The 12,442-nt window shown below is 45.7% G+C and overlaps 1 long non-coding RNA gene across 1 annotated transcript; it reads right to left on the minus strand.

The window, feature by feature from the left end:
* Positions 1-996: 996 nt before the first annotated feature.
* On the minus strand, positions 997-9,230 carry LOC145860357 (uncharacterized). The gene is made up of 2 exons (XR_014380387.1): positions 8,512-9,230; positions 997-1,650 (listed from the first exon to the last, which is right to left on the minus strand). It is a non-coding gene; the product is annotated as an uncharacterized LOC145860357 (long non-coding RNA).
* Positions 9,231-12,442: the final 3,212 nt, after the last annotated feature.

Consider the following 12,442-nt stretch of genomic DNA (forward strand, 5'->3'; position numbering starts at 1 on the left):
GTAGGCTGTCTCGTCGTTGTTGGTAATCAAGCCTACTACTGTTGTCGTCTGCAAACTTGATGATTGAGTTGGAGGCATGCAAGGCCACGCAGTCATGGGTGAACAGGGAGTACAGGAGGATGCTGAGCACGCACCCATGTGGGACCCCAGTGTTGAGGATCAGCGAAGTGGAGATGTGTTTCCTACCCTCACCACCTGGGGCGGCACGTCAGGAAGTCCAGTACCAAATTGCACAGGGTGGGGTTGAGAACCAGGTCCTCAAGTGTAATGATGAGCTTGGAGGGTACTATGGTGTTGAATGCTGAGTTGTAGTCAATGAACAGCATTCTTACATAGGTTTTACTCTTGTCCAGATGGTATAAGGCAGTGTGCAGTGTGATGGTGGTTGCATCGTCTGTGGACCTATTGGAGCGGTATGCAATTGAAGTGGGTCTAAGGTGACAGGTAAGGTGGAGGTGATATGATCCTTGCCTAGTCTCTCAAAGCACTTCATGATGACAGAAGTGAGTCCTACGGGGCGATAGTCATTTAGTTCAGTTACCTTTGCTTTCTTGAGAACAGGAACAATGGTGGCCATCCTGAAGCTTGTGGGGACAGCAGACTGGGATAGGGAGAGATTTGAATATGCCCGTAAACACACCAGCCAGCTGGTCTGCGCATGCTCTGAGGACACGGCTAGGGATGCCGGCAGCCTTGCGAGGGTTAACACATTTAAACGTCTTACTCACGTCGGCCACGGAGAAAGAGAGCCCACAGTCCTTGGTAGCGGGCCGCGTCGGTGGCACTGTATCGTCCTCAAACCTGGCAAAAAAGGTGTTTAGTTTGTCTGGAAGCAAGACGTCGGTGTCCGTGATGTGGCTGGTTTTCCTTTTGTAGCCATGATTGTCTGTAGGCCCTGCCACATACATCTTGTGTCTGAGCCATTGAATTGCAACTCCTCATTGTCTGTCACGAACTGGCTCGAAGTTAATAACAAAAAGGGAGACAATGTGGAGATAAAGAATAACAAAATATATTTATTAACTAAAGTAAACTAAATACAATTAACAATGGTGTGTGTAGTCAGTAGTGTAAGTGAGTGGTTGCATCCATAAATGTGATAATGAGGGGTGTTGAAAGGTGCCAACACAAACAAACAAACAAACAAACAAACAAACAAACAAACAAACAAACAAACAAACAAACAAACAAACAAACAGCTACAAAAATGCCACAACCAAAATCTATCAGTGTGTCTGCATGGAGAGAGTCTCCTCAGTGAATGGGGAAGAGGTGTATTTATCCTGGGACACACCCGAGCCCAGGTGTGTCCCATTTCGCCGACGACCCTTCTGGCTCCGCCCACCGACAACCTATTAAGGAAAACAAGAGCAAAGAGACAGAATTCGTCAGACAGAGTGGGAGGGTCGTCACAGTCTCTATACTGACATTTTGCTTGTTTTATTGCCTTGCAGAGGGAATAACAACACTGTATTCGGCCATATTCCAAGTCACCTTTCCGTGGTTAAATGCGGTGGTTCGCACTTTGTGTTTTGCGCGAATGCCTCCATCAATCCACGGTTTCTGGTTAGGGTAGGTTTTACCAGGTTAGGATTGGTCAGACCAGCATTGAATAGTCCTTAGCACGGTACTTCCTCTTTGAGTTTCTGCCTATAGGAAGGGAGGAGCAAAATGGAATCGTGGTCAGATTTGCCGAAAGGACGGAGGGCCTTGTACGCATCACAGAAGTTAGAGTGGCAGTGATCCAGTGTTTTTCCAGCGTGAGTGCTACAGTCAATATGCTGATAGAATTTAGGTAGCCTTGTTCTCAAATTTGCTTTGTTAAAATCCCCAGCTACAATAAATGCAGCCTCAGGATATATGGGTTCCAGTTTGCATAAAGTCCAGTGAAGTTCCTTTAGGGCCGTCGTGGTATCGGCTTGAGGGGGGATATACCAAAAATAAGGGACAATAACCAAAAATAATTATCTTGGGAGATATTATGGTCGGCATTTGATTGTGAGGAATTCTAGGTCAGGTGAACAAAAGGACTTGAGTTCCTGTATGTTGTTACAATTACACCATGAGTCGTTAATCATGAAACATACACCCCCGCCCTTCTTCTTCCCAGAGAGATGTTTATTCCTATCAGCGCGACGCACAAAGAATCCAGGTGGCTGTACTGACTCCGACAGCATATCCCGAGAGAGCCATGTTTCCGTGGAACAGAGTATGTTACAATCCCTGATGTCTCTTTGGAAAGCAACCCTTGCCCTGATTTCGTTGACCTTGTTATCTAGAGACTGGACATTAGCGAGTAATATACTCAGAAGCAGTGGGTGGTGTGTGCACCTCCGAAGTCTGACCAGAAGACCGCTCTGTCTTCCTCTTCCCCGGAGGCGTTGTTTTGGGTCAGCCTCTGGAATCAGTTCAAATGCCCTGGGTGGTTCGGAAAAATGATCCGCTTCGGGAAAGTCGTATTCCTGGTCGTAGTGTTGGTAAGTTTACGTCGCTCTGATATCCAATAGTTATTTTCCGGCTGTATGTAATAACACTTAAGATTTTATGGGCTAACAATGTAAGAAATAATACATAAAAAAAGGGCTAGAAGCGAGGCAGCCCTCTCTGTCGGTTCCATCTTCCAATGGAACCCTTATATGGGTAATTCAACAGAAGTGGTACAAATTGCAGTCCAACCCCCCAAAAAACGATTGAAAAAAAAAAAACGTAGGGGTCTCCAAACTTACGTAATTAATTTCTATCATGATATGCTCTAATTCAATCCAAGGCAACAACAAACATATGGGATTACACCCATCTCCAGCATAGCCACATGGTGAGTAGTCTGCAAACATTTAGGAGAAAATGAGTGAGCAAGTTGGTAAATCTTCATGTATTTTTAAGAAATTCACTACCGAACCTCTTATATATCAAGAAATATGTAAAGTACGGTTTTGGGACTCAAATACATGTTTTCTGGGATGTACATCTGTCCAAATAAAAGATAAAAAAAATCCCCATAGCTAACATATCTAAGTCCAAAATAAATCAAAATTGTCCAAACCGAAACAGTCAGAACCTAAATAATTTAATGTGCCATTATGACGTCTGTGACAGCACAGGCAGCACCACTGAGACTATCTCCATTTTAAAGTTGCATGCGCCATGCTCTACCAACTGAGCTACAGAGGACCACCATGTGGGTAGTGGACAAGTGCACACTTAAGGAAAAAAATATAGAGTATTAAAATGCATAGCCAGCAGGGGGGATCCCACCCTCCAAGAGCCCAAACATTGACATCTATTTAGACAAAACATAGACCTCTATAATGTACTGTGATGGAGTACTGTGTACTGTGTTCTGTGGTCTACTGTACTCTACTGTACTCTATTATACTGTACTCAAGTTTACTGTACTCAAGTTTACTTTACTTTACTTGAGTTTCTTACAATTGAAGAACGGGCCCACATAAATCCGGTCTTTAACTTGTCATGGAGTAATTCAAGTGATTAAGTCAGTAGGCCGAGTATGACAATAATCATGTAAACACTTTACTCTGCATACATCAGAAGGTCAATATCGAAGGAAGCATAAGCCAATTAAAACACCTGGTTTTCTGAGCAATCTTTTGTATTATTAGGACGTTTAAATAGCTTAATCGGCATTCCAGCGGTGTATTTTATCTGTGCATGTGCCAGCACCGGTAGCGTAAGCCTCCCTCTTATGCCCGAGTGCAGTGAGTTCAGGAAGAAAAAAAATATCTTAGAAATACCCTTTTTTTCCCCCCCAATTCAGAATCAAATAGACTTCACAAAAATAACATGGTTGCTGTGATATAACGTTTATTTGGATTGGCAATTTTCTGCATTTATTTAAGTGGCATCCTATCAGGTAGCCTGATTTCAGATGTGTCCATGGAAAAAGTATTATTAGGGAAATGTTATATTTTTGCAAAGCATGTAAACGTTTCAAACAAACTATTATATTAATCTGACTATCCACGGTTATTGTATTATTGTGTGCATGGAACCGTACTCATGGTCTCAATGGTCTCAACTCACTGAGTTTGGTTCTTGGGACTAATGTCCTGATATAAATCTTTGTCTCCTGGATGTTACCTTAGTCATTGGTTTACAAACCATAGGCAATCCAATTTGAAGAAGACAATGCTCACTGATCATTGGCTGATCCCTCCCAACCCATAGGAATCCCCACTCGGTTGACCACTTTGAAATGCACTCAATGGCAATGAGTTATATCCATCTAAAGTCATCTATTTATCTAAATCCAATTTAAAAGGTTTAGAAAATCAGGTATGTTTGATCATTTTTTTTTACCTTAAGGCCTTGGTAGCTAGTTTCAACAGTTGGGCGTTAAAAAGTATTTTTTTAAATGCTAGGTCAGGCGTAGTTACAGCCGACTTTGTCATCAGAATGTACATTATAAAGGGAATAGGTTGCCATTTGGGACACATTATAAAGGGAATAGGTTGCCATTTGGGAAACATTATAAAGGGAATAGGTTGCCATTTGGGACACATTATAAAGCAAATAGTTTGCCATTTGGGACATATTATAAAGGGAATAGGTTGCCATTTGGAACACATTATAAAGGGAATAGGTTGCCATTTGGGACACACCAATAGTTACTCTTCCTCCATCTCCCCTAGTGAAGCTCCTTCGGGGACAGACAGTGAAGAAAGACCTACTACTGCACCACTGAATAACATCTGAGAGTGACACTGATGTCAAACACATGTTTCCCTGCAGCCCAACAGAAATAGACAGCCCTATTTAGAGGGATGGTTTGCATGCGGCCTCAGAGCACAGATGTTTGCAATCCGGAAGCCGCATGAGGTTTTTACACGATCAGTCATTCAAAAATAATTCACCCTATATCTTTGTTTTGCTTGTGCTAAAATGTAATTTGGTTCCGAAAGACGACACGGGCAGAGCAGAAAGCCAGACGCCGTCCAATCAAATGTACAGAGGTACAAGAAAAAAGGAAAACAAATATATTCAGTAGCAAAGAGCAAAACCGAAGAGTGCTCTGGTGGAACGTGACTATATGTACTGCAGCTGTTAAAGTCCTGAACATTTTCAGATGTAGAAGATCAAGTAAAAATTATGAACAATAGCAGATGAGCAGCTGTGGTTTTGAACATCAGACAATACAGGCAAGGTCTCTCTCTCTCTCTCTCTCTCTCTCTCTCTCTCTCTCTCTCTCTCTCTCTCTCTCTCTCTCTCTCTCAGCATGTTTTCATACCATAACTTTGGCCTCAGGTGGTACGGGATGAGAAGGAGCCTCATGGAAGTGTCAGTACCCATAAACTCATGCAGCAAAGGACGTGTTGTGACACTGTAGACCAGAGGCACCAATATGCAAACAGAAACAAGGCTATTAGCTGCTGAATACCTGACCACTGTGACTGACCCAAAGTTAAGGAAAACTTTGACTATGTACAGACTCAATGTGCATAGCCTTGCTATTGAGAAAGGCCGCTGTAGGCAGACCTGGCTCTCAAGAGAACACAGGCTATGTGCACACTGCCCACAAAATGAGGTGGAAACTGATCTGCACTTCCTAACCTCCTGCCAAATGTATGACCATATTAGAGACACATATTTCCCTCAGATTACAGAGACCCACAAAGAATTTGAAAAGCAAATCCAATTTTGATAAACTCCCATATCTATTGGGTGAAATACCAGTGTACCATGTCAGCAGCAGGATTTGTGACCTGTTGCCACAAGAAAAGGGCAACCAGTGAAGAACAAACACCATTGTAAATACAACGCATATTTATGTTGATTTATTTTCCCTTTTGTACTTTAACTAATAAACTCAGCAAAATAACATAACAAGATTCATCAACTGAGACATAAACTGAACAAGTTCCAGAGACATGTAACTAACAGAAATGGAATAACGTGTCCCTGAACAAAGGGGGGGGTCAAAATCAAAAGTAACAGTCAGTATCTGGTGTGGCCACCAGCTGTAATAAGTACTGGTACAGGGACCCTGGGCATCTGGTCCAGCGACGGTGGGTTTGTGCCCATAGGCGACGTTGTTGCCGGTGATGTCTGGTGAGGACCTGCCTTACAACAGGCCTACAAGCCCTCAGTCCAGCCTCTCTCAGCCTATTGCGGACAGTCTGAGCACTGATGGAGGGATTGTGCGTTCCTGGTGTAACTCAGGCAGTTGTTGTTGCCATCCTGTACCTGTCCCACAGGTGTGATGTTCGGATGTACCGATCCTGTGCAGGTGTTGTTACACGTAGTCTGCTACTGCGAGGACAATCAGCTGTCCGTCCTGTCTCCCTGTAGCGCTGTCTTAGGCGTCTCACAGTACGGACCTTGCAATTTATTGCCCTGGCCACATCTGCAGTCCTCAGGGACCCTGGGCATCTTTCTTTCAGTGTTTTTCAGAGTCAGTAGAAAGGCCTCTTTAGTGTCCTAAGTTTTCATAACTGTGACCTTAATTGCCTACTGTCTGTAAGCTGTTAGTGTCTTAACGACCGTTCCACAGGTGCATGTTCATTAATTGTTTATGGTTCATTGAACAATCATGGGAAACAGTGTTTAAACCCTTTACAATTAAGATCTGTGAAGTTATTTGGATTTTTACGAATTATCTTTGAAAGACGGGGTCCTGAAAAGGGGACGTTCCCTTTTGCTGAGTTTATTTACTATTCATTTTTTATTTTTTCACTTTGGTTTATTATCTATTTTTTTCTTTCTTTGGCAATGTAAACATATGTTTCCCATGCCAATAAAGCCCTTTGAATTGAACTGAATTGAAATTGAATTGAAAGAGAGAGCGAGAGAGAGAGAAAGAGAGGGAGAGAGAGAGAGAGCGAGACAGACAGAGGGAGACAGAGAGGAGAGAGAGATAGAGAGAGAGAGACAGAAAGAGAGAGCGAGAGAGAGACAGAGGGAGAGAGGGAGAGAGGGAGAGAGACAGAGAGAAAGAAAGAGAGAGAGAGGTGAGAGAGTGCGATGGAGAGACAGAGAGAGAGAGTGAGAGAGTGAGATGGAGAGACAGAGAGAGAGAGACAGAGAGAGAGAGACAGAGAGAGATGTGTTGGGGAAACATACAACGTTATAAAATTCATGTAAACAAACAACAGGTCTGCTGTTAAAATTACAATTCTTTCCCCCGGGCTGTGGGGTGAGACAGGGAAGCAGCTTGATCCCCACCCCTTTCGTCTTCTTGCGAAGGATAAAAAGTTGCTTCAAAAGACAAATACAGTATAAGCTACATAGGCCTACAGTATACAGTCAGTTTATTAGGTACACCCATCTAGTACTTTGCATCCAGAACATCATTCATTATTTGGTGCAGGACTCTACAAGATGTGGCGGTCAAATGTTGCTCAGTTGGTATTAAGGGACCCTAACGTGTTCCAGGAAACCATTCCATTACACCACCGTCACCAGCCTGTACCGTTGACACTGGGCAGGATGGGTCCATGGACTCATGCCACTTACACCAAATCTTGACTCTGACAGCATGACGCAACAGGAACTGGGATTCGTCGAACCAGGCAATGTTTTTCCACTTCTCAATTGTCCAGTGTTGATGATTGCGTGCCCACTGGAGCCGCTTCTTCTTGTTTTTAGCTGAGAGGAGTGGAACCCGGTGTGGTCGTCTGCTGCAAAGAGCCAATCCGTGACAAGGACCGACAAGTTGTGCGTATCGAGATATAGTTCTGCACACCACTGTTATACTGCGCCATTATTTGTCTGTTTGTGGCCCGCCTGTTAGCTTGCATGATTCTTGCCATTCTCTTTCGATCTCTTATCAACAAACTGTTTTCGCCCACAGGACTTCGCCTGACCGGATGGTTTTTGTTTGTCGCACCATTCTCGGTAAACCCTAGACACTGTCATGCGTGAAAAGCCCAGGAGGCCGGACGTTTCTGAGATACTGGAACCGGCGCTCCCGGCACCGTCAAACATATCACGCTCAATGTCGCTTAGGTCTCTCGTTTTGCCCATTCTAACATTCAAATTGAACAGTAACTGAAAGCCTCTATGCCTGTCTGCCTGCGTTATATAGCATGCCACGGCCACGTGACTCACTGTATGTAGGAGCAAACCATTTTCGTGAACGGGGTGGTGTGCCTAACAAACTCAAGTATGACAATTGGGTATTTTTTCCACCAATGCATGTCACTGTATGCTATGTCCACTCATGTCAGAACTTCTACTTCCAAGCCCAGGAAAAACTCCTGACCCTCACAGTTTAGCTGACATAATTTCAGCCATACAAACCCTTAGCTACAGTGGATTCGGAATGTATTTTGTTACGTTACAGCCTTATTCTGAATTCAATTGTTTTTCCCCATTATCAATCTAAACACAATACCACATAATGACATCACAATACCCCATAATGACATCACAATACCCCATAATGACCCCAAAAACGGGTTTTTAGAACATTTAGCAAATTCCTCCCCACAAAAAATTGAAATATCACACATAAATAAGTATTCAGACCCTTTACTCAGTACTTTGTTGAAGCACCTTTGGCAGCGATTACAGCCTTCAGTCTTCATGGGTACGACGCTACAAGCTTGGCACACCTGTATTTGGGGAGTTTCTCCCATTCTAATCTGCAGATACTCTGAAGCTCTGTCAGGTTGGATAGGGAGCGTCGCTGCACAGATATTGTCATGTCTCTCCAGAGATGTTCGATCGGGTTCAAGGACATTCAGAGACGTGTCCCTAAGCCACTCCTGCGTTGTCTTGGCTGTGTGCTTTGGGTCGTTGTCTTGTTGGAAGGTGAACTTTCGCCCCTAGTCTGAGGTACTGAGCACTCTGGAGCAGGTTTTTATCAAGGATCTCTCTGTACTTTGCTCCGTTTATATTTCCCTCAATCCTGACTAGTCTCCCTGTTCCTGCCACTGAAAAATATCCCCACAGCATGATGCTGCCACCACTAAAGACAGGGTCCTGAAAAAGGGACATTTCTTTTTTGCTGAGTTTATATATTTTGTACCAGTTTGATGTAATTAGCAGCCCTGTGTCGATCAACGTTACTGTCCAGTAGTATGACATTTACATTCTCACTGACCTCTAAGACTTTGATCAGCAGTATCTTATGAGTCGGTTTGCAAGACAACAGCATTGGTTTCCAGGACAACATCGTATCAAAACACGGCCTATCATATGCTGTTATAAGTCAACATGGCAAAGGAACCAAACTGTGTGTCATGGTGCTGTCACGGTTGTCGTAGGAAGGAGCGGACCAAAGTGCAGCGTGTGTGTTGTTCCACATTTTATTTTCACTGTAAAACGATGTAATACATACACATAAACTAAAGAACAAAAACAACAAACCGTGACACAGAGGTGAAACATACACTACTGAAAATCAATCTCCCACAAACCCAGGTGGGAAAAACACCTACTTAAGTATGATCTCCAATTAGAGACAATGATGACCAGCTGCCTCTAATTGGAGATAATCCCAAACAAAAACCCAACATAGAAATACAAAACTAGAACATAAAAACATAGAAAAACGAAACTAGAAAAAAAACCTGTCACGCCCTGACCTACTCTACCATAGAAATAACAGCTTTCTATGGTCAGGACGTGACAGTACACCCCCCCCCCCCCCCCCCCCCCCCCCCCCCCCCAAAAGTGCGGACTCCGAACGCACCTAAACAAACATGAAAAAAAAAGGGAGGGTGACTAATGTCTGTGGCGGCTCTGGTGCAGTACACAGAACCTTCTCATCCCGCGGATCCTCCAGCAGAGGAGGCGGCTCCGGTTCGGGGCGTAACCTCCGCTCTGCCCGCTGATCCCTCCGTTTTTGTGTGGATCGTCGCCGAAGGACCCGGACCGTGGATCATCACCGGAGGTTCTGGACTGCAGAAGGTTCTGGACTGCAGACCGCCGATAGAGGTTCTGGACTGCAGACCATCGTTGAAGACTCTGGACTGCAGACCGTCGTTGAAGACTCTGGACTGGGGAACGTCGCTGGAGGTTCCGGACTGTGGGCCGTCTCAGGAGGTTCCGGACTGTGGGCCGTCTCAGGAGGTTCCGGACTGTGGGCCGTCTCAGGAGGTTCCGGACTGTGGGCCGTCTCAGGAGGTTCCGGACTGTGGGCCGTCTCAGGAGGTTCCGGACTGTGGGCCGTCTCAGGAGGTTCCGGACTGCGGGCCATCTCAGGAGGTTCCGGACTGCGGGCCGTCTCAGGAAGCTCTGGACTGGGAACTGTTGCCGGAAGCTCTGGACTGGGAACTGTCGCCAGAAGCTCTAGACTGGGAACTGTTGCCGGAAGCTCTGGACTGGGAATGCGCACTGGAGGCCTGATGCGTGGGGCTGGCACAGGTGGCACCAGACTGGTGACACGCACCTCAGGGCAAGTGCGAGGAGCAGGCACAGGGAGTACCAGGCTGGATAGACTCACTGGAGGCCGGGTACATGGGGCAGGCACAGGATATACTGGGCTGTGGAGGCGCACTGGAGGTCTCAAGCGTAGAGCTGGCATTCAGCCAGGAAGAATTGTGCCGGCTCAGAGTTCCTGGTCTCCAGTGCGTCTCTTCGGCCCAGGTTATCTGCGCCAGCTCTACGCATGGTACTCCCAGTTCACCAGCACAAACCAGTGTGAACGTGTTCCAACTCCCCGCGCTTGCCGGGCTAAGGGGGGGATCCAGCCAGGACGGGTTGTGCCAGCCATACGCTTCAGACCTCCAGTGCGCCTCCACGGCCCAGTATATCCTGCGCCAGTTCTACGCACTGTGTCGCCAGTGTGCCTGCACAGCCCAGTTCGTCCTGTGCCAGCGCTCCATCCTTGCCGGGCTAAAGTAAGCATCCAGCCAGGACGGGTTGTGTCAGCCCTAAGCTCTAGACCTCCAGTGCGCCTCCACGGCCCAGTATACCTTGTGCCTGCTCTGCGCACCCGGCCTCCAGTGCGTCTCCCCAGTCTGGTGAGACCTGTTCCGGCTCCACGTAAGAAGCCTCCAGTGATGATCCATGGCACGAAGCCTCCAGTGATGATCCATGGCCCGGAGCCTGCAGTGATGATCCATGGCACGAATCCTCCAGTGATGATCCCTGGCCCGGAGCCTCCAGTGATAATCCATGGCAAGAAGCCTGTAGAGATGATCCATGGCCCGGAGCCTGTAGGGATGATCCATGGCCCGGAGCCTGTAGAGATGATCCCCAGTCCGGAACCTCCTGAGACGGCCTACAGTCCGGAACCTCCTGAGACGGCCTACAGTCCGGAACCTCCTGAGACAGCCCACAGTCCGGAGTCTCCAGCGGCGATCTGCAGTCCAGAGTCTTCAGCGGCGGTCTGCAGTCCAGAGTCTCCAGCGGCGGTCTGCAGTCCAGAGTCTCCAGCGGCGGTCTGCAGTCCAGAGTCTCCAGCGGCGGTCTGCAGTCCAGAACCTCCGGCGATGATCTACGGTCCGGTTCATCCAGCGACGATCCACGGTTCGGAGCTTCCAGTGATGATCCTTACGACAATCGTCACAGGTGCACTTTGTCACCATGACACAGAATGTTAATGACTGTGTGAGGTTGAACTTCACAATGCTGTGTGACCTACCATCACATAGGCCTACACTAGTGTTACACAGCACACAGTCACGTACGTAGAGTTAAAAACAGAACAACTAAACTGCAAACAATTCCAGTAGGCCTTGCCTCAAACTGATATTTCTGCTTCGTCCCCTTTCCTGCAAATTACTTAGTGGCCTCATGGGTGGAAAGTTATTAATATTTTTCATAATTTCATAATTAGTAAACATATATATTTTTTAAATGCAGAAAATTCGGTGTTTCTACGTAAAACGGTTTGTTATATTTCAGTCTTCTGTGACGTATATAAAGTGTAATATTGGGATGCCAACTCAATGTAATACATTTCAACTCTATATCAGACATGGTACAGGTGTCTTATTGTTTTAAGCCCATAACCATGTGTGTGAGGTGTATACTTTTGTTTCAAAGTAGATTTGTTTAAGACTACTGTACCAAGAAACACTTGATTTAGCCCACTGCAGTAAAAGGTTAAGTGAAAGACAGACGATTTCTGGTATTTAAGTTGAGCCTGCCCTGTGGATGCCCCATTAGGCAGGAGATTTTTAAAAACTGAATTCCAGCAGCCTAACATTGGGGCTACAACTGGGGCTTTTCAGAACCTGCTACACTAGAAGCTTAACTTTTGGTCAGCGTGCGCGCAGAGCACTAGCCACTCTCTCATTATTTTTTTAAGCTTACATTCAATTCCCCCTCTCTGTTGCGCACAACAAGCTTCCATTTCCCTTGTCACACTGGGATCTATGGCTGATTTTAGATGAAATCATCAACCCTGTTACAGTCAACCCTGTACTTTATTTTGCACTTAATAGGCACTTACTAAAGTATCTTTTTATTAATGTAATATCTGTTGAGATGGGAATATGAGTTGAACATAAGCTCTTCATGACAGAAACAGATT

Source organism: Salmo salar, chromosome 14, assembly GCF_965601325.2.
Source record: "Salmo salar chromosome 14, fSalSal1, whole genome shotgun sequence".
Lineage (NCBI taxonomy): Eukaryota > Metazoa > Chordata > Actinopteri > Salmoniformes > Salmonidae > Salmo > Salmo salar.